Source organism: Lepisosteus oculatus, unplaced genomic scaffold (genome assembly GCF_040954835.1).
Source record: "Lepisosteus oculatus isolate fLepOcu1 unplaced genomic scaffold, fLepOcu1.hap2 HAP2_SCAFFOLD_79, whole genome shotgun sequence".
Taxonomy (NCBI): Eukaryota; Metazoa; Chordata; class Actinopteri; order Semionotiformes; family Lepisosteidae; genus Lepisosteus; species Lepisosteus oculatus.
Genome location: NW_027168352.1, coordinates 672,179 through 692,456, shown reverse-complemented (window position 1 = coordinate 692,456; position 20,278 = coordinate 672,179). Strand labels below are relative to the sequence as shown.

At 53.7% G+C, this 20,278-nt stretch overlaps 1 non-coding gene across 1 annotated transcript; it reads left to right on the top strand.

The window, feature by feature from the left end:
• Nucleotides 1–5,634: 5,634 nt before the first annotated feature.
• On the top strand, nt 5,635–5,706 carry trnad-guc (transfer RNA aspartic acid (anticodon GUC)). Its single transcript has one exon. It is a non-coding gene; the product is annotated as a tRNA-Asp (tRNA).
• Nucleotides 5,707–20,278: the final 14,572 nt, after the last annotated feature.

Genomic DNA, 20,278 nt, shown 5'->3' with positions numbered 1-20,278 from the left:
GCAGCGGGAGAGGTCCCTGCCCAAGTCCCGGTGCTTTTCCGTAAGTCTGACCCGGTCGCCTTCCGCGAGACTGGACCGGCCGCCCTGTGGTGGGCCCGGTGCCCCACATCTACCCTACAGCTCCCCACACTGACCCCTAAACTCCCGATACCCTACAGCTCCCCACACTTACCCCTAAACTCCTGATACCCTACATCTCCCCACACTGACCCCTAAACTCCCGATACCCTACAGCTCCCCACACACTGACCCCTAAACTCCCGATACCCTACAGCTCCCCACACTGACCCCTAAACTCCCGATACCCTACAGCTCCCCACTCTGACCCCCACAGTCCTGATGGCCAAGAGGTCTCTGCTTGCTGTAGTGATTGAGTGAGCTCTGTGGACCTGACCTCTGTCTTGTGTCCTCGTTTCCAGCGTCTCCTAGTGGTCCGGCATTTCACCAGAGCTGAAGGTGAGATCTGGGGAGGAGACAGAGCACCCCCTAACACCCCTGAGCTGGGTTACAGGGTAAGACAGCTTCTTACTGTTGGACACACCTGTCCACACTCTTACTGGACACACTGGACACACTCGCCTGTCCAGACTCTTACTGGACACACTGGACACACTCACCTGTCCAGACTCTCACTGGACACACTGTCCACACTCACTGGACACACTGTGCACTCTCACCTGTCCACACTCTCACTGGACACACTGTCCACACTCACCTGTCCACACTCACTGGACACACTGTCCACTCTCACATGTCCACACTCTCACTGGACACACTGTACACACTCACCTGTCCACACTCTCACTGGACACACTGTAGAGACCTGTCCAGACTCTTACTGGACACACTGTACACACTCACCTGTCCAGGCGTAGTCTCTGCTCCTCATCCCCCCTGCGTTGTGTCTCCCCCTTTCCCCGCTGGACAGAATCCCGTGGTGTCTTCGTGCTTCCCCGAGCTCGTCCAGAAGCTGGAGAGGGCGGCCGAGCTGCAGCTGGAGCTCCCGGGGTCGCCCGGCTCGTCCCGCTCGGGCTCGCCCGGCTCGTTCCGCTCGGTGTCCCCCCCCTCCTCGCCCGAGAGCCCCCTCCGCTCCCCGCCACCGCCCCCCCCCTCCGGCCCCCTCAGGCCCCTGACCGCCCCGCCCCGCCGCCCCCCCTTCCTCCCCGCCATGCCCCTCGAGCCCCCCCTGCTGCCCGGGGCGGTGCCCCTGCCCCTGCCCCCGCCCGTCCTGCCCCCCATCGCCCGCCCGGCCCCGCCAGGCCCCGCCTGGGGCTCCCCGGTGCGGAGGGCAAGGAGAGAGGCTGAGATGTCTGACGAGGCAAGTGGGGCAGAGTCTGTCCGTCTGTCCGTCCATCTGTCTGTCCGCCCATCTGTCCTTCTGTCCGTCTATCCTTCAGTCCATCTGTCCTTCTGTCCATCTGTCTTTCTGTCCTTTTCTGTCTTTCTGTCCATCAGTCCATATGTCCTTTTCTCTGTCTCTGTCATCTGTCCATCTGCACTTCTCTCTTTCTGTCTTTCTGTCCTTCTGAGTCTCTGTGTCTGTCCCTCTCTCCCTGTCTCTCTCCCTCTCTCTTTCCATGTCTCCCTGCTCTCTGTCTGTCCTGCTTTGTCCCAGCTGGGCCTGTCTCCCTGTGTCTCTCCGTGTGTCTCCCTGCTCTCTGTCTGTCCTGCGTTGTCCCAGCTGGGTCTCTCTCCCTGTGTCTCCCTGCTCTCTGTCTGTCCTGCGTTGTCCCAGCTGGGCCTGTCTCCCTGTGTCTCTCCGTGTGTCTCCCTGTCTGTCTCTCTGTCTGTCCTGCGTTGTCCCAGCTGGGCCTGTCTCACCGGCTCTCTGCCTTCAGCTCTGTTCGCCGATGTCCCGCCAGCCCGTCTCTCTCTCAGCCTGTCTCTTGACTTGCAGGAGGAAGAGGAGGTGGAGACAGTTCCTCTGGCAGGAGAGAGGAAGGAGGTCAGTGCTGGTCCCACCCTGCCTCCTGTCCTGTCTGTGGTGGAGTTTCACCGTCTTGTCTGTCCCTGGGTCTCAGTGTCTCTCTCTCTTTCAGCCCTGTCTGTCAGTGTCTCTCTCGGCCTGCTCTGTCTGTCTGTCCCTGCCTCTCTGTCTCTCTCTCTTTCAGCCCTGTCTCTCAGTCTGTCTGTCCCTCGATCTCAGTGTCTCTCTCTCGGCCTGCTGTCTGTCTGTCCCTGCCTCTCTGTCTCTCTCTCTTTCAGCCCTGTCTGTCAGTGTCTCTCTCCTCCTCCTCTCTGTCCTGTGGTGTCCAGGCAGTGTGTCTCTCTCCTCCTCCTCCTCTCTGTCCTGTGGTGTCCAGAGGGTCAGTATTAGTGGGCTACACCCAGGCTCACTCACTGCGAGTGTGATCTCAGCAGAGTCTCTGTGCTCTTGGGACACTTGACTCACCTGTCTCTCTCTTTCTCTCCCTGTGCTGTCCCTCTCCTGCCCTCTCTCTCCCTCCTCGGACTCCAGCTGGAGGAGGTCCAATCACCACCTCCTGTGAGACAGAAGAAAAAGAAGGTGGGTAATGCTCTGATCCTCTCTTTACTCCTGTCCAGTGTCCAGTCAGTGTCCAGTCAGGGTGTCTGTATGAACCCCTCTCTCTCTCAGTGCAGTGTTCATGTCCTGGAGTGTCCAGTCAGTGTGTCTGTATGAACACCTCTCTCTCTCTGTGCAGTGTTCATGTACTGGAGTGTCCAGTCAGTCAGGGTGTCTGTGTGAACCCCTCTCTCTCTCAGTGCAGTGTTCATGTACTGGAGTGTCCAGTCAGTGTGTCTGTATGAACCCCTCTCTCTCTCAGTGCAGTGTTCATGTACTGGAGTGTCTAGTCAGTATGTTTGTATGAACCTCTCTCTCTCTCAGTGCAGTGTTCATGTACTGGAGTGTCCAGTCAGTGTGTCTGTATGAACCCCTCTCTCTCTCAGTGCAGTGTTCATGTCCTGGAGTGTCCAGTCCGACTCTTAACGTGACTCTCCTGTCTCTGCTTCAGAAGCGCTGTTGCGTCTTTTTGAAGTCCCTGAGCTGCGTGTCAGTGGAGACAGAAGATCAGGACGAGCCGATGGAGGCGGCGGAGACCGTAGCGAGGGAGAGGAAGAGCGAGGGAGAGGAGGAGCAGGCTGCCGGGAAGGACAAGAAGAGGAAGAGGAGGTGCAGGTGAGCAGACAGGGGGGCGCCGCCCGGTCGTGTCTGTGATTCAAGGAGGAGTCTCCTCTTGCTGTTTGATGTCATGGTGACGTCTGTGTCTTTGTCCCTCACAACTGCAATAACAATATTCTTTCCAGGTTCCTTTCCTGGTTCTGTGCCTGCTAAGATCTGGACTGGACTGGACTGGACTGGAGTGGACCGGAGCTGAGGGACACCAGACGACTGGACTGGAGCCTAGGGACAATAGCCTGGACTGGACTGGACTGGAGCTGAGGGACCCCAGACTGTGCTGGACCGAAGCTGAGGGACCCCAGTCTGGACTGAAGCTGAGGGACCCCAGACTGTGCTGGACCGAAGCTGAGGGACCCCAGTTTGTGCTGGACCGAAGCTGAGGGACCCCAGTCTGTGGTGGGCCAAAGCTGAGGGACACCAGACTGTGCTGGACCGAAGCTGAGGGACCCCAGTCTGTGCTGGACCGAAGCTGAGGGACCCCAGACTGTGCTGGACTGAAGCTGAGGGACCCCAGACTGGACTGGACCGAAGCTGAGGGACACCAGACTGGACTGGACTGGAGCTGAGGGACCCCAGTCTGTGCTGGACCGAACCTGAGGGACCTGAGACTGTGCTGGACTGAAGCTGAGGGACCCCAGTCTGGACTGCACTGGAGCTGAGGGACACCAGACTGGACTAAAGCTGAGGGGCCCCAGACTGGACTTGACTGGGGCCGAGGGGCCCCAGACTGCACTGGACTGGAGCTGAGGGATATCAGACTGGATTGGACTGGAGCTGAGGGACACCAGACTGGACTGGACTTTTGTAAAGCATCAATAAAATGTTTTTTAAAAAAATCTGTTTAGCTTTTGGTTTTTTCCCTCCCCCCCCCCCCCAGGGTTGCTGCTGCGAGAGGTGTGAGTGGGGCCAGCAGGGGGCGCTCTCACCCTGCGGTCTGTGTGGGTCCTGATGCCCCAGTATAGTGAAGGGGGACACTGGACTGTAAACAGGCGCCGTCCTTCGGATGAGACGTCAAACCGAGGTCCTGACTCTCTGTGCTCATTAACAATCCCGGGGTGTCTCTGGAAAAGAGTAGGGGTGTTACCCCAGTGTCCTGGCCTGATTCCCCCCCTGGTCTTGACCCATCATGGCCTCCTAATCACCCCCCCTCTCTGAACTGGCTCCATCCCTCTGCTCTCCTCCCCACTGAGAGCTGCTGTCTGCTGAGCGGACTGGAGCATCATCCAGGTGGGGGCTGCACACTGGGGGGGCTGGAGGGGATCCCCCTGACCTGGGAGGAGCTCTGAGTGGAGGGTCCAGACTTATTAATTATTATTATTATTATTCGTGCTGCACTGGGCTTCAGTCCTGGCAGTGAGAGGGGGACTCTGTGATCAGTACAGATACTTATGACTGTCTAATAATACACGATACAAATGGAAAACAGGGTAGCGCTGTAGTTTTCACAACCCGGACTCGGGAAGGTACAGGTCTTCTCCCTTCGTCCGGAGCAATGTGAGAGGTCACCCCCTCGGGGCGCAGTATCCCCGATGCATCCCCCCACCACCACCACCCAAAACGACACACACTTCTGTGATGATTGGGAGACCCCGTTTCGACCAGCCCCTGCGGTGGAGGAAACGACCCGCTGGAGAGAACACGCAGACTCCACACAGAAGGGTCACCTCGGCATTTATTCCAACAGCAAAACAACAAAACGGTCTCCGAAAGAGAAGCGTACACCGGGAAAAACACGACGGGTCATTACAAATGGGAATAGGAGTTCTTTTTTTCTTTTTTTTCCGGACGTCAGTTGTATCGTGTCCTGGTGAATTCTCCCGTTTCGAACGGAGTTTAATGTCGCGTTTCTGCTTTATTAGAGAGAGGCACTGAACTTTGGGGAACGTGACATCCACCCAGTATTACTAGTAGGTTGATAAATACAAATGTTCTTTTTCCCCCCGTATTATACCTCGCGAAATATAACGATGGCCAACTCCTTAAGTCGAAATTTAAACCCTTCTCACGCTACAAGACACCGGACGTTTCCTTTTTTGTCCTCTTTGGCCTCCAAAATAAAAAAAAACTGGGATCCATCGTGGCGTTGCCAAACTAAAAGGTCAACCACTTTTCGGGCTTTCGTGCTGTCCATGATGAAACCGTCATGGTTGTGTAAGGATACGTTACGTCACAGACCGGCGGCGCTCGAACGTGAGGAACGTTTTTGAAACGGGCATGTCAGACAAGATCTCTGACAAGATCTCTGAAAAACCCAAACCTGTAAGATTCAATTTCAATTCCGTTTTTTATATAGCGCCTTTCACAACAAGAATGCCCCAAGGCCCCGAACAAAGGAGTTGTTCCACACCCCCGCCACCCTCTGTGTACAGTAGAGCCCCCCTGTCCTGACTGGAGGAACTCACCCAGCTGTGTCTGGAGAGAAGCCAGGGTATCGGCTTCAACCACAGGGCTGGGTCTGGACACGATGCCGGGGGTCGGAGCGTGCGATGTCTTCCTCGTTAGTATAGTGGCAAGTATCCCCGCCTGTCACGCGAGAGACCGGGGTTCGATTCCCCGACGGGGAGTAGCTTTTCTTTCACCTCCTTAGAGAAAGGACTGCCTTTCACTTCTCTGTTTTCTAACACAGCGTCGTGCACCTTTTCATTGCTCTCGCTTTCAGAGCCTCCGCACGGCACACGACTCGACATCAGGAAGCACATTGAAGTGAAAGCAGGGAGCGCTGCGACATGCACTGTGCAGATCCCGCCACACTAAGAGGTGTGGGTCTGTTCGATCCACAAAGAACGCTTTGATAAGCGTCAAAGGCAAGTCATTCCGAGTTGGTCGTTTGTGTTTTCCGTTCAGACGCGAAATGCTGAAATGATCTCTCGGCTCCTCGGTTGTCATTTCTGCTCCGTAAAGGAATCACAGCACGAGTCGGCTTCCAGCACGGTGGGTCGGGACACGATGCCGGGGGTCGGAGAGAGCGATGTCTTCCTCGTTAGTAGTGGACCTGTCACCTGTCCCCACCTGTCACGCGGGAGACCGGGGTACATCAGGACGCGCATTGAAGTGAAAGCAGGATGCGCTGTGACATGCACTGTGCAGATCCCGCCACACTAAGAGGTGAGTGGGTCTGTTCGATCACAGTGCTAGGCGAATCCCCAATCCCCTTTTGTGCGTGGCGACCAAAGAAGTCTGCTTCCGCCCGAACCGGGTTCGAACCGGGGACCTTTTGCCTGTGAGGCGAACGTGATAACCACTACACTACGGAAACGGTGGTAAGAGGTGCCCAGCGGCCCAGCGCTGAGCTTCGTCAATGCGATTCAGCTGCTTCCAGTGCCTTTATTGGAGTGCGCTGATGGACCGTGCTCTCTCTCCAGAGACCAGCACGCCTGTCATGGATGGAGCAGGAAAGGCGGCGCCACATTCTACAGCCCTCTCCACGCAATCGACGAAATCGGGCTACTGAAGTGGAGAAAATCGCCTCTCCAGAAAGTGCAAATATCATCTTGGAGAGTATAAATCCTATTGCCGAAGGTCAGCCCTGTCTACCAGAGTAACCCTCCCACCTCCTGCAGCGATGGTCAGCTCGTCTCACACGCGAGAAGTTTCGGTTGGAAACAAGCGCCCCCTCTTCTCGCACGTTTTGCACGTTCGAGTAGTTTTAATGCGGCTCCTTCGTACACGGTGCTAATCTTTTGGAAAGCAGGATTCAAAACTGACACGTTCCCATACCGGGAGTTGAACCCAGGCCACGTGGGTGAAAACCAGGAATCCTAACCGCTCGACCATATGGGAGCGAACAACCCCGCTGTTCCGGGCATCATGCAAGCAAACTACATAAATATGAGAAAACACGCAAGAGGTGTCACTCAGAGTGTCGAAGGGTCGATGTATACTGGGGCTCAGTTGAAATGCAACGTCAGGACTTTTCCGAATTATGTCACACGAAGAGAGCACAGCCTTTTCCGCCCTGCCACGTGTGTCTCGGTATCTCTCCGTGATCGTATAGTGGTCAGTACTTTGCGTTGTGGCCGCCACAACCCCGGTTCGAGTCGGGTTCACGGTAGAATAGGGGCGTCTGCTTTTACTACATGCACAAATGAAGGCAAAAAAAAGTCAATCGACGTGAACGAACTGCGCTTTGCAGAGGAGTACTGCCTGACTGGATCGTTGATGAACGACAGAGGCCACTCCGACCTCTTCTCGGTTTTCTTCAATGACTTACTTAGGATCTTCTTCACATTCGCCCATGCAGGGGAACCCAGTTACACCATAGCAAACGCAGGAAAGTGCAATTCAAGCAGAGACCAGGAGGGACTTGTTTACACCGAGAGTGGTCGGAGAATGGAACAATGCGCCCAGCCCTGTTGCTGGAGCCGATTCTTGATGAGATCTTGGGCTCACTAAGAAGCCCCCGCTGGATGCTAATCTTTCTTTTGTTCTTGCAGGTCCTGCGCTGCTTTTGAGCCGACAGAGCTCGTCCTGGTCTGTCGGCACAGCCCAATTGCAAATGATCGGCTCCGCGTACAGAAGGAACGTGCGTTTGGTACAAGAGTGCATGAAGGCACCGGAAACACATTGGGAACAAATGACCGGTCGCTCAAGACCTCTGTGAAGTACAGGAGCGTGCAAAAAGAGGAGGCTGTTCCCGTCCGGTTTCAAACCGGGGATTTTTCGCGTGTGAGGCGAACGTGATAACCGCTGCACTACGGAAACGGTGTGAAAAGGGACCCACCGGCAGTGAGTATTCAACCTTATTGCATTACTGCTCCCAACCAGTTGATATCAATTTAATTCCTAAGGGTTATGTACTTGTTTTAAGTATCTCATGTAGAAGTTGTAAACAAGTTCAATTACGAAATGGTCTAAATGAATGATATACCGAACTTATGTCCTCTTGATATGTGTAACTCTTTGTAACTGAATGAATTTATATCTTTTGTATTCTGATAACCCATACGATAAGATCTGTTAGGTTTGCATGCATATTCTATATATTAACAAATGTATCCTCGTGTATTAGTACCTGTGTGTGCGTTGTTTGAGTTATGTCGCATGGTTGGATTCTAAGACCATTAAAAGAATCAATTGTGTGATTTACTGCCACAAAAATAATTGTCCCAGTAAATGCCCAAACCCCTACAGAACTGGTGCCTCGTGAGAGAACACTACAACAGTGTGTGATATCCTGTCCCAGCCTGTGGAGCAGACAGCGAGCCTGTCTCTTAATAATCCTAATAATACAGTGTGTGATTCCCTGCCCCAGCCAGAGGAACAGACAGTGAACCTGTCTCTCAATAATAATACAGTGTGTGATCTCCTGTCCCAGCCTGGGGAACACTGAGGCTGTCTCTCAATACGAATAATACAGTGTGTGATATCCTGCCCCAGCCTGAGGAACAGACAGTGAGCCTGTCTCTCAATAATAATAATACAGTGTGTGATTTCCTGTCCCAGCCTGGGGAACAGTGAACCAGATACTCAATAATAATAATACAGTGTGTGATCTCCTGTCTCAGCCTGGGGAGCACTGAGCCCGTCTCTCAATAATAATAATACAGTGTCTGATCTCCTTTCCCAACCTGAGGAACAGACAGGAGTGAGCCAGTCTCTCAATAATAATAAAGCAGATTATGATCTGCTGTCCCAGCCTAAGGAACAGTCAGGAAAGAGCAGGTCTCTCTATAATAATAATACAGTTTGTGATCTCCTGTCCCAGCCTGAGGAACAGACAGTGAGCCTGTCTCTCAATAATAATTGCGCCTCCTGTCCCAGCCTGGGGAACAGTGAGCTTGTCTCTCAATAATAATAATAATACAGTTTGAACTCCTGTCCCAGCCTGAGGAACAGTGAGCCTGTCTCTCAATAATAAAAATACAATGTGTGATCTCCTGTCCCAGCCTGGGGAACACTGAGGCTTTCTCTCAATACTAATAATACAGTGTGTGATATCCTACCCTAGCCTGAGGAACAGACAGTGAGCCTGTCTCTCAATAATAATAATAGAGTGTGTGATTTCCTGTCCCAGCCTGAGGAACAGACTGTGAGCCTCTCTCAGTAATAATAATCCAGTGTGTGATCTTCTGTTCAAGCCCAAGCGAAGACACAGTGAGCCTATCTGTCAATAATAGTAATACAGTGTGTGATCTCTTGTCCCATTCTGAGGAACAGACAGTCAGCCTATCTGTCAATAATAATAATACAGTGTGTGATCTCCTGTCCCAGCCTGAGAAACAGACAATGAGCCTGTCTCTCAATAATAATAATACAGCATGTGATCTCCTGTCCCAACCTGAGGAACAGACAGTGAGCCTGCCTCTCAATAACAAGCCAATGTGTGATCTCCTGTCCCAGCCTGAGGAACAGAGAGTGAGCCTGTCTCTCAATAATAATACAGTGTGTGATCCTCTGTCCCAGCCTGAGGAACAGACAGTCAGCCTATCTGTCAATAATAATAATACAATATGTGATGTCCTGTCTCAGCCTGTGGAACAGAGAGTAAGCCTGTCTCTCACTAATAATAATACAGTGTGTGATCTCCTGTCCCAGCCTGGGGAACAGTGAGCCAGACTCTCAGTAATAATAATACAGTGTGATCTACTGTCCCAGCATGAGGAACAGTGAGCCTGTCTCTCAATAATAATAATACAGTATGTGACCAACTGTCCCAGACTGAGGAAAAGACAGTGAGTCTGTCTTTCAATAATAATAATACAGTGTGAATTCCTGTCTCAGTTTGTGGAACATACTGTGAGCCTGTCTCTCTTTAATAATAATATAATGTATGACCTCCTGTCCCAGCCTGGGGAACATACAGTGAGCCTGTCTCACTATAATAATAATACAGTGTCTGATCTCCTGTCCCAGCCTGAGGAACAATAAGCCTGTCAATCAATAATAATACAGTATGTGATGTCCTGTCTCCGCCTGAGGAACAGAGAGTAAGCCTGTCTCTCAATAATAATAATTCAGTGTGGGATCTCCTGTCCCAGCCTGAGGAACAAACAGTGAGCCTGTCTCAAAATAATAATAATTCAGTGTGGGATCTCCTGTCCCAGCCTGAGGAACAAACAGTGAGCCTGTCTCAAAATAATAATAATACAGTGTGGGATCTCCTGTCCCAGCCTGGGGAACAGTGTGCCAGACTCTCAATAATATTAATAATAATAATACAATGTGATCTACTGTCCCAGATTGAGGAACAGACAGTGAGCCTGTCTCAATAATAATACAGTGTGTGACCATCTGTCCCAGACCGAGGAAAAGACAGTGAGTCTGTCTCTAAATAATTATAATAATACAGTGTGGGATGTCCTGTCCCAGCCTGGGGAACAGACAGTGAGCCTGTCTCTCAATAATAATACAGTGTGTGATCTCCTGTCCCAGACTGAGGAACAGACAGTGAGACTGTCTCTCAATAATTATAATAATACTGTGTGAGCTCCTGACCCAGCCTGGGGAACATACAGTGAGCCTGTCTCTCTATAATAATAATTCAGTGTGGGATCTCCTGTCCAACTCTGAGGAACAGACAGTGAGCCTGTCTCTAAATAATAATAATACAGTGTGTGATCCTCTGTCCCAGCCTGAGGAACAGACAGTGAGCTTGTCTCTCAATAATAATAATACAGTGTGTGATCTCCTGTCCCAGCCTGAGGAACAGTGAGCCTGTCAATCATTAATAATACAGTATGTGATGTCCTGTCTCAGCTTGAGGAACAGAGAGTAAGCCTGTCTCTCAATAATAATAATACAGTGTGGGATCTCCTGTCCCAGCCTGAGGTACAGACAGTGAGCCTGTCTCTCAATAATAATATAGTGTGTGACCACCTTCTGTGGTCTGTTTCAAATCCGCCCGCGATGAGACACCGAGGAGAAATGAAGAGCCCCAGTCGCGCTAGAAAATCACCCGGGAAAGAGACTTTCAATGTAGGAAAAAAAAGTCGTTAGTAACAGACATAATATGTTTCTTTTGTTTTTTTAATCGCTGCGATGTGTGACTAAGCCCATACGACTAAGAGTTGCCCCCTTTGTCTAGATCTCCACTCTCTGAATAAAGAAGTGTCGTATGGCCCTGACACCCACCCCTCCATTCTCTGCATAAAGCAGTGTCGTCAGGCCCTGACATCCCACCCCTGCCACTCTCTGCGTAAATAAGTATCGTCAGGCCCTGACATCCCACCCCTGCCACTCCCTGCGTAAAGAAGTGTCGTATGGCCCTGACATCACACCCCCACCACTCTCTGCGGAAAGCACTGTCGTATAGCCCTGACACCCAACCCTCCACTCTCTGCATTAAGCACTGTCGTATAGCCCTGACACCCACCCCTCCACTCTGAATAAAGCAGTGTCGTCAGGCCCTGACATCCCACCCCCGCCACTGTCTACGTAAAGTAGTATCGTCAGGGCCTGACATCCCACTCCCGCCACTCTCTGTGTAAAGTAGTGTCATATGGCCCTGACACCAATCCATCCACTCTCTGCATAAAGCAGTGTCTTATGGCTCTGAAACCCTCCCCTCCACTCTCTACATAAAGCAGTGTTGTCAAGCCCTGACATCCCTCCCCCGCCACTCTCTGTGTAAAGCACTGTCGTATGGCCCTGACATCACACCCCCACCACTCTCTGCGTAAAGCACTGCCGTATAACCCTGACACTCACCCCTCCACACTCTGCGTTAAGCTGTGTTGTCAGGCCCTGATATCCCACCCCCGCCACTCTCTGTGTAAAGCAGTGTCATATGGCCCTGACATCACACCCCCATCACTCTCTGTGTAAAGCACTGCTGTATGGCCCTGACATCACACCCCCACCACTCTCTGCGGAAAGCACTGTCATATAGCCCTGACACCCACCCCTCCATTTTTTGCATAAAGCAGTGTCGTCAAGCTCTGCCACTCTCTGCGTAAAGAAGTGTCGTATGGCCCTGACATCCCACCCCCACCACTAACTGTGTAAAGTAGTATCGTCAGGCCCTGACATCCCACCCCTGCCACTCCCTGCGTAAAGAAGTGTCGTATGGCCCTGACATCAGACCCCCACCACTCTCTGCCGAAAGCACTGTCGTATAGCCCTGACATCCCACCCCTCCACTCTCTGCATAAAGCAGTGTCGTCAAGCCCTGACATCCCACCCCCACCACTCTCTGTGTAAAGCAGTGTCATATGGCCCTGACATCCTAGCCCCGCCACTCTCTGTGTAAAGCAGTGTCATATGGCCCTGACATCCCACCCCCACCACTCTCTGTGTAAAGCACTGTCGTATAGCCTTGACACCCACCTCTCCACTCTCTGTGTAAAGCAGTGTCATCTAGCCCTGACATCCCACCCCCTCCACTCTCTGAATAAAGAAGTGTCGTATGGCCCTGACACCCACCCCTCCATTCTCTGCATAAAGCAGTGTCGTCGGGCCCTGACATTCCACCCCTCCACTCTCTGCGTAATGCGGTATCGTCAGGCCTTGACATCCAACCCCCGCCACTCTCTGCGTAAAGCAGACATGTTACAGACATTTACAACAAACACATATTATAAAATATTGACATATACTTTAGGCGGCTGGAGCATTATTGGGAGACAGACTCACTGTTCCTCAGGCTGTGACAGGAGATCACATACTGGGCTGCCAGATCAACTGAGTTCCCTCCTCCCTCTCCCAGTAGGATTGGGACCCGTTGTGATTCTGGCAGGTGTGGGAACTCTGGGATTAGATTACTGAATTTCGGGAAGAATGTTTCTCTAATCCCAGAGTATCTGTCACAGTGCAGTAGGAAGTGCACCTCTGTCTCTATTTCTCCCCGCTGGCAGTGGGAGCACAGCCTGTCCTCTCTGGGCAGCCAGGTCTGCCTGTGTCGCCCAGTTTCTATGACCAGGTTGTGGTCACTGAGCCTGTACTTCGTCAGGGTCTGTTTCTGTTTGTTATTTTTTATTTTGGTCAAATATTCAGCTAGTGTGTATTGTCTGTTTAAGGTTCTGTAGCATTCCAGTTTATGTTGTGTTTGTGTGTGTGTGTCCCAGTGTGTGAGATATTGCTGTTTGATCTGTGCTGTGATGTGGTTGAGTCTGGGTTGTGATGCTCTAGCAGTGCTGTCCTGAGGCTGGTTAGTGTCGGTGTCACTCACTGCGAGTGTGATTTCAGCAGAGTCTCTGTACTCTTGGGACACTTGACTCACCTGTCTCTCTCTTTCTCTCCCTGTGCTGTCCCTCTCCTGCCCCCTCTCTCCCTCCTCGGACTCCAGCTGGAGGAGGTCCAATCACCACCTCCTGTGAGACAGAAGAAAAATAAGGTGGGTAATGCTCTGATCCTCTCTTTACTCCTGTCCAGTGTCCAGTCAGTGTCCAGTCAGTGTGTCTGTATGAACCCCTTTCTCTCTCAGTGCAGTGTTCATGTACTGGAGTGTCCAGTCATGTGTCTGTATGAACCCCTCTCTCTCTCTCAGTGCAGTGTTCATGTCCTGGAGTGTCCAGTCCGACTCTTAACGTGACTCTCCTGTCTCTCCTGCAGAATCGCTGGTGCGTCTTTTTAAACTCCCTGAGCTGCGTGTCGGTGGAGACAGATGATCACGACGAGCCCATGGAGGCGGCGGAGACCGTGGGTCAGGAGAGGAAGAGCGAGGGAGAGGAGGAGCAGGCTGCTGGGAAGGACAAGAAGAGGAAGAGGAGGTGCAGGTGAGCAGACAGGGGGGCGCCACCCGGTCGTGTCTGTGATTCAAGGAGGAGTCTCCTCTTGCTGTTTGATGTCATGGTGACGTCTGTGTCTGTGTCCCTCACACCTGCAATAACAATATTCTTTCCAGGTTCCTTTCCTGGTTCTGTGCCAGCTAAGATCTGGACTGGACTAGACTGGACTGGACTGGAGCTGAGGGACGCCAGACTGGACTGCACTGAAGCTGAGGGGCCCCAGACTGGACTGGACAGGAGCTGAGGGACACCAGACTGGACTGGACTGGAGCCTAGGGACACCAGACTGGACTGGACCGGAGCTGAGAGACACCAGACTGGACTGCACCGGAGCTGAGGGGCCCCAGACTGGACTGGACTGGAGCTGAGAGACACCAGACTGGACTGGACTGGAGCTGAGGGACCCCAGTCTGGACTGAAGCTGAGGGACCCCAGACCGTGCTGGACCAAAGCTGAGGGACCCCAGTCTGTGCTGGACCGAAGCTGAGGGACCCCAGTCTGGACTGCACTGGAGCTGAGGGACACCAGGTTGGACTGGAGCTGAGGGGCCCCAGACTGGACTGGACTGAAGCTGAGGGGCCCCATTCTGGACTGGACTGAAGCTGAGGGACCCCAGACCCCAGTCTGGACTGAAGCTTGTAATTTTTGTTCTTTTGTTAAGCATCAATAAAAAATTTTTTAAAAAAATCTGTTTAGCTTTTGGTTTTTTCCCTCCCCCCCCCCAAAGTTGCTGCTGGGAGAGGTGTGAGTGGGGCCAGCAGGGGGCGCTCTCACCCTGCGGTCTGTGTGGGTCTTGATGCCCCAGTATAGTGACGGGGGACACTGGACTGTAAACAGGCGCCGTCCTTCGGATGAGACGTCAAACCAAGGTCCTGACTCTCTGTGCTCGTTAACAATCCCGGGGTGTTTCTGGAGAAGAGTAGGGGTGTTACCCCAGTATCCTGGCCTGATTCCCCCCCTGGTCTTGACCCATCATGGCCTCCTAATCACCCCCCCTCTCTGAACTGGCTCCATCCCTCTGCTCTCCTCCCCACTGGATCCCCCTGACCTGGGAAGAGCTCTGAGTGGAGAGTCCAGATGGATTAATTATTATTATTATTATTATTCGTGCTGCACTGGGCTTCAGTTCTGGCAGTGAGAGGGGGACTCTGTGATCAGTACAGATACTTATGACTGTATAATAATACACGATAGAAATGGAAAACAGGGTTGCGCTGTGGTCCCTTCGAAACGTTTTGAACTGCCAGAAGAAGTTTTCACAACCCGGACTCGTGAAGGTACAGGTCTTCTCCCATCGTCCGGAGCAAGGTGTATGGTGTCCTGGTGATTTCTCCTGTTTTGAACGGAGTTTAATGTCTTGTTTCTACTTTATTAGAGAGAGGCACTGAACATCCTGTGATGGACTGGTGTCCTGTCCAGGGTGTGTGAGTGTGTGTGTGTCCTGTGATGGACTGCTGTCCTGTCCAGGGTGTGTGAGTGTGTGTGTGTCCTGTGATGGACTGGTGTCCTGTCCAGGGTGTGTGTGTGTACTGTGATGGACTTGTATCCTGTGAAGGACTGGTGTCCTGTCAAGGGTGTGTGTGTGTCCTGTGATGGACTGGTATCCTGTGAAGGACTGGTGTCCTGTCCAGGGTGTGTGTGTGTCCTGTGATGGACTGGTGGATCACAATATTAATTCTCCTCCTTGATTCCCTCCTTCATCGCCAGAGTAAAAGCGGGACACGGCAGTAAAAGCTCAGCCCTGAGGGTGGTGGTCCTCTCGGCCACACGGGGGCGCTGTGGCCCCACGGGGGGGTTATGTTCAAGTCCCGCTGGGAATCGCACCGACGCGGCAGAGTTCGTGAACGTCCCAGACACTAAGAAAACGAGAGAGAGAAAAAAGGTCGTTTTCTGGGTTCAAGAAGCAACCCTGAGATTCAGGGAGTTTCCCCGCTGAGCTTACTCTGCCGAAAACACGCACACGGTTTTATTTTTTTCCCGTGCCCCCCCTCACACAGGCCGTTTCTGTAGCGTGAAGTTGTGTTTTTTTGCGCGGCGGTCGGTGAGGGGCGAAATTGTATTTATTTTTTTACCACGGTTTGAAACAGAAACGGCCGGGTGGTGTTGTAGAGAGGTCGACGTGCCTGGTTTTCCTCGTCTCCGAAGCCCGTTTTTTTGGGGGGGGGTCGTGAGGTCGCACGCAGGGCTCGGAAAAGAAAATGCCGTGTCTTTTCCCCGCAGGACAGGGGGAGGGGGGGGGGAACCCGTGTTTTTTGGACGTGGCGTGGCCCGAAATTTCCGCCCTTGGCCGCTAGAGGGGGGTGGAGGTTGGTCTTTCTTTGACTTGGGGGTCGGGGGGGTGCTAATTTCACTGAACCCCACCCCACGGAAACCCGTGTTGGACGTGGGGGTGCTGAATGCGCCCTCGACGTGATTTTGTCTTTAAATTCAAATGCAGCTTTTGTAACCCTTGGGCCAGAAACAGCTGGACCCGTTTCCCCTGCTTGTCCGGGGTGGCGACTACCGGGTTCGTACAGGGACACCCGGCTGGCCGCCGAGAGTTGGAAAAATAAAATGTCCACCCAAAAAAAAACAACATCCGCGAAAAATGTCGGCCATTTTTGTTTTTCGCGGCCGAGCCGTGAGCGCGTCGGGGGCGACGTCACGGGGGCGTCACAATGAGCCGCCTGACGTCACAGAGCGGCGGATTCTAGCGGGGGGCGGCGCCGGAGCCCCGTGAGCTCAGAGGAGTGAAGAGAGAGGAGGAGGAAAGGATTATATATCGCTTTCTAAACACGTGTTAATTCCAAAAAAGATTCGCGGGTTACTTCAACTTCAATCAAATAATAGTTTCAGCTTCAGTTTCGCCCTTAAGTATCCCCGTGAATCGGTAAGTCAGTTAAAAAATGCCGCTGTCGAGAAATAAAATAAGTTGAGAAATAAGTTGTTTTTTTTCCCTGTTACTCCACTCTTATGGGTGTGATCGTGCTGTAAAAAGATATTGAGAGGAGGTGCACCTCTACACAGAGAGTGTTGGGGGTGGGGAACAAGCTGCCCAGCCCTGTGGTTGAAGCCGATACCCTGGTTTCTCTCCAGACACAGCTGGGTGAGCTCCTCCAGTCAGGACAGGAGGGTCTACTGTACACAGAGAGTGGCGGGGGTGTGGAACAAAGCCGATTACCCTGGCTTCTCTCCAGACACAGCTGGGTGAGCTCCTCCAGTCATGACAGGAGGCTCTTCTGTACACAGAGGGGGGCGGGGGTGGGGAACAAGCCACCCAGCTGTGTGGCTCCGCCCCCTCCCCTCTGTGACTCTTCTTGTCTCGGCAGGACGATGGACCGACAGAGATGCCGCACGGCCGTGCGCGGTCGCAGCAGGACCCGGGCCCGGCGAGGCGTCGTAAGTCCACCCCTCCCGCCCGCCGTCCAGCGTCCAGCGTCCAGCCCTCCTCCGACTGGCCTCTCCGCCCCCAGCAGCGCTCGCTGTATTATAATAATAATAATAATAAACTTCACTGATAGAGCACCTTTCACACACATAGCAGCGCAAAGCGCTTGACAGACCAGGTCTCACGGTAACACCTCCAGACGAGGAGAGACACTTCCAGTGGTGATCTTGACTGAGGACACGCCTTGGCTCAAGAGACAGGGTCGCGGGTCAGAGGAAAACCAAGCTGCAGGTCCATTATGGCCTTCTGAGTGCACAGATTGCCTCTGAACGTCCCACACTCTTCCTGGACACACTGTAGAGACTCACCTGTCCAGACTCTTACTGGACTCATTGTACACACTCACCTGTCCAGACTCTTACTGGACACACTGTACACACTCACCTGTCCAGACTCTCACTGGAGACACTTTAGAGACTCACCTGTCCAGACTCTTACTGGACACACTGTACACACTCACCTGTCCAGACTCTCACTGGAGACACTTTAGAGACTCACCTGTCCAGACTCTTACTGGACACACTGTACACACTCACCTGTCCAGACTCTCACTGGACACACTGTAGAGACTCACCTGTCCAGACTCTTACTGGACACACTGGTCTGACTCACCTGTCCAGACTCTCACTGGACACACTGTACACACTCACCTGTCCACACTCTCACTGGACACACTGTCGAGACTGCCCAAGGCCCCTAGTCTCGACACGACTGGGCTGGGCTATGTGGTCAGAGCTGTCTCGGAGATGGGCTGTTTGGCGTCTTCACAGGTCACACCGGTCAGGCCGAACCCGGACTGGCAGCGGGAGAGGTCCCGGCCCAAGTCCCGGTGCTTTTCCGTAAGTCTGACCCGGTCGCCTTCCGCGAGACTGGACCGGCCGCCCTGTGGTGGGCCCGGTGCCCCACATCTACCCTACAGCTCCCCACACTGACCCCTAAACTCCCGATACCCTACAGCTCCCCACACTTACCCCTAAACTCCTGATACCCTACAGCTCCCCACACTGACCCCTAAACTCCCGATACCCTACAGCTCCCCACACACTGACCCCTAAACTCCCGATACCCTACAGCTCCCCACAGTGACCCCTAAACTCCCGATACCCTACAGCTCCCCACTCTGACCCCCACAGTCCTGATGGCCAAGAGGTCTCTGCTTGCTGTAGTGATTGAGTGAGCTCTGTGGACCTGACCTCTGTCTTGTGTCCTCGTTTCCAGCGTCTCCTAGTGGTCCGGCATTTCACCAGAGCTGAAGGTGAGATCTGGGGAGGAGACAGAGCACCCCCTAACACCCCTGAGCTGGGTTACAGGGTAAGACAGCTTCTTACTGTTGGACACACCTGTCCACACTCTTACTGGACACACTCGCCTGTCCAGACTCTTACTGGACACACTGGACACACTCACCTGTCCAGACTCTCACTGGACACACTGTCCACACTCACTGGACACACTGTGCACTCTCACCTGTCCACACTCTCACTGGACACACTGTCCACACTCACCTGTCCACACTCACTGGACACACTGTCCACTCTCACATGTCCACACTCTCACTGGACACACTGTACACACTCACCTGTCCACACTCTCACTGGACACACTGTAGAGACTCACCTGTCCAGACTCTTACTGGACACACTGTACACACTCACCTGTCCAGGCGTAGTCTCTGCTCCTCATCCCCCCTACGTTGTGTCTCCCCCTTTCCCCGCTGGACAGAATCCCGTGGTGTCTTCGTGCTTCCCCGAGCTCGTCCAGAAGCTGGAGAGGGCGGCCGAGCTGCAGCTGGAGCTCCCGGGGTCGCCCGGCTCGTCCCGCTCGGGCTCGCCCGGCTCGTTCCGCTCGGTGTCCCCCCCCTCCTCGCCCGAGAGCCCCCTCCGCTCCTCGCCACCGGCCCCCCCCTCCGGCCCCCTCAGGCCCCTGACCGCCCCGCCCCGCCGCCCCCCCTTCCTCCCCGCCATGCCCCTCGAGCCCCCCCTGCTGCCCGGGGCGGTGCCCCTGCCCCTGCCCCCGCCCGTCCTGCCCCCCATCGCCCGCCCGGCCCCGCCAGGCCCCGCCTGGGGCTCCCCGGTGCGGAGGGCAAGGAGAGAGGCTGAGATGTCTGACGAGGCAAGTGGGGCAGAGTCTGTCCGTCTGTCCGTCTATCTGTCTGTCCGCCCATCTGTCCTTCTGTCCGTCTATCCTTCAGTCCATCTGTCCTTCTGTCCATCTGTCTTTCTGTCCTTTTCTGTCTTTCTGTCCATCAGTCCATATGTCCTTTTCTCTGTCTCTGTCATCTGTCCATCTGCACTTCTCTCTTTCTGTCTTTCTGTCCTTCTGTCTGAGTCTCTGTGTCTGTCCCTCTCTCCCTGTCTCTCTCCCTCTCTCTTTCCATGTCTCCCTGCTCTCTGTCTGTCCTGCTTTGTCCCAGCTGGGCCTGTCTCCCTGTGTCTCTCCGTGTGTCTCCCTGCTCTCTGTCTGTCCTGCGTTGTCCCAGCTGGGTCTCTCTCCCTGTGTCTCCCTGCTCTCTGTCTGTCCTGCGTTGTCCCAGCTGGGCCTGTCTCCCTGTGTCTCTCCGTGTGTCTCCCTGTCTGTCTCTCTGTCTGTCCTGCGTTGTCCCAGCTGGGCCTGTCTCACCGGCTCTCTGCCTTCAGCTCTGTTCGCCCGATGTCCCGCCAGCCCGTCTCTCTCTCAGCCTGTCTCTTGACTTGCAGGAGGAAGAGGAGGTGGAGACAGTTCCTCTGGCAGGAGAGAGGAAGGAGGTCAGTGCTGGTCCCACCCTGCCTCCTGTCCTGTCTGTGGTGGAGTTTCGCCGTCTTGTCTGTCCCTGGGTCTCAGTGTCTCTCTCTCTTTCAGCCCTGTCTGTCAGTGTCTCTCTCGGCCTGCTGTCTGTCTGTCCCTGCCTCTCTGTCTCTCTCTCTTTCAGCCCTGTCTCTCAGTCTGTCTGTCCCTCGATCTCAGTGTCTCTCTCTCGGCCTGCTGTCTGTCTGTCCCTGCCTCTCTGTCTCTCTCTCTTTCAGCCCTGTCTGTCAGTGTCTCTCTCCTCCTCCTTTCTGTCCTGTG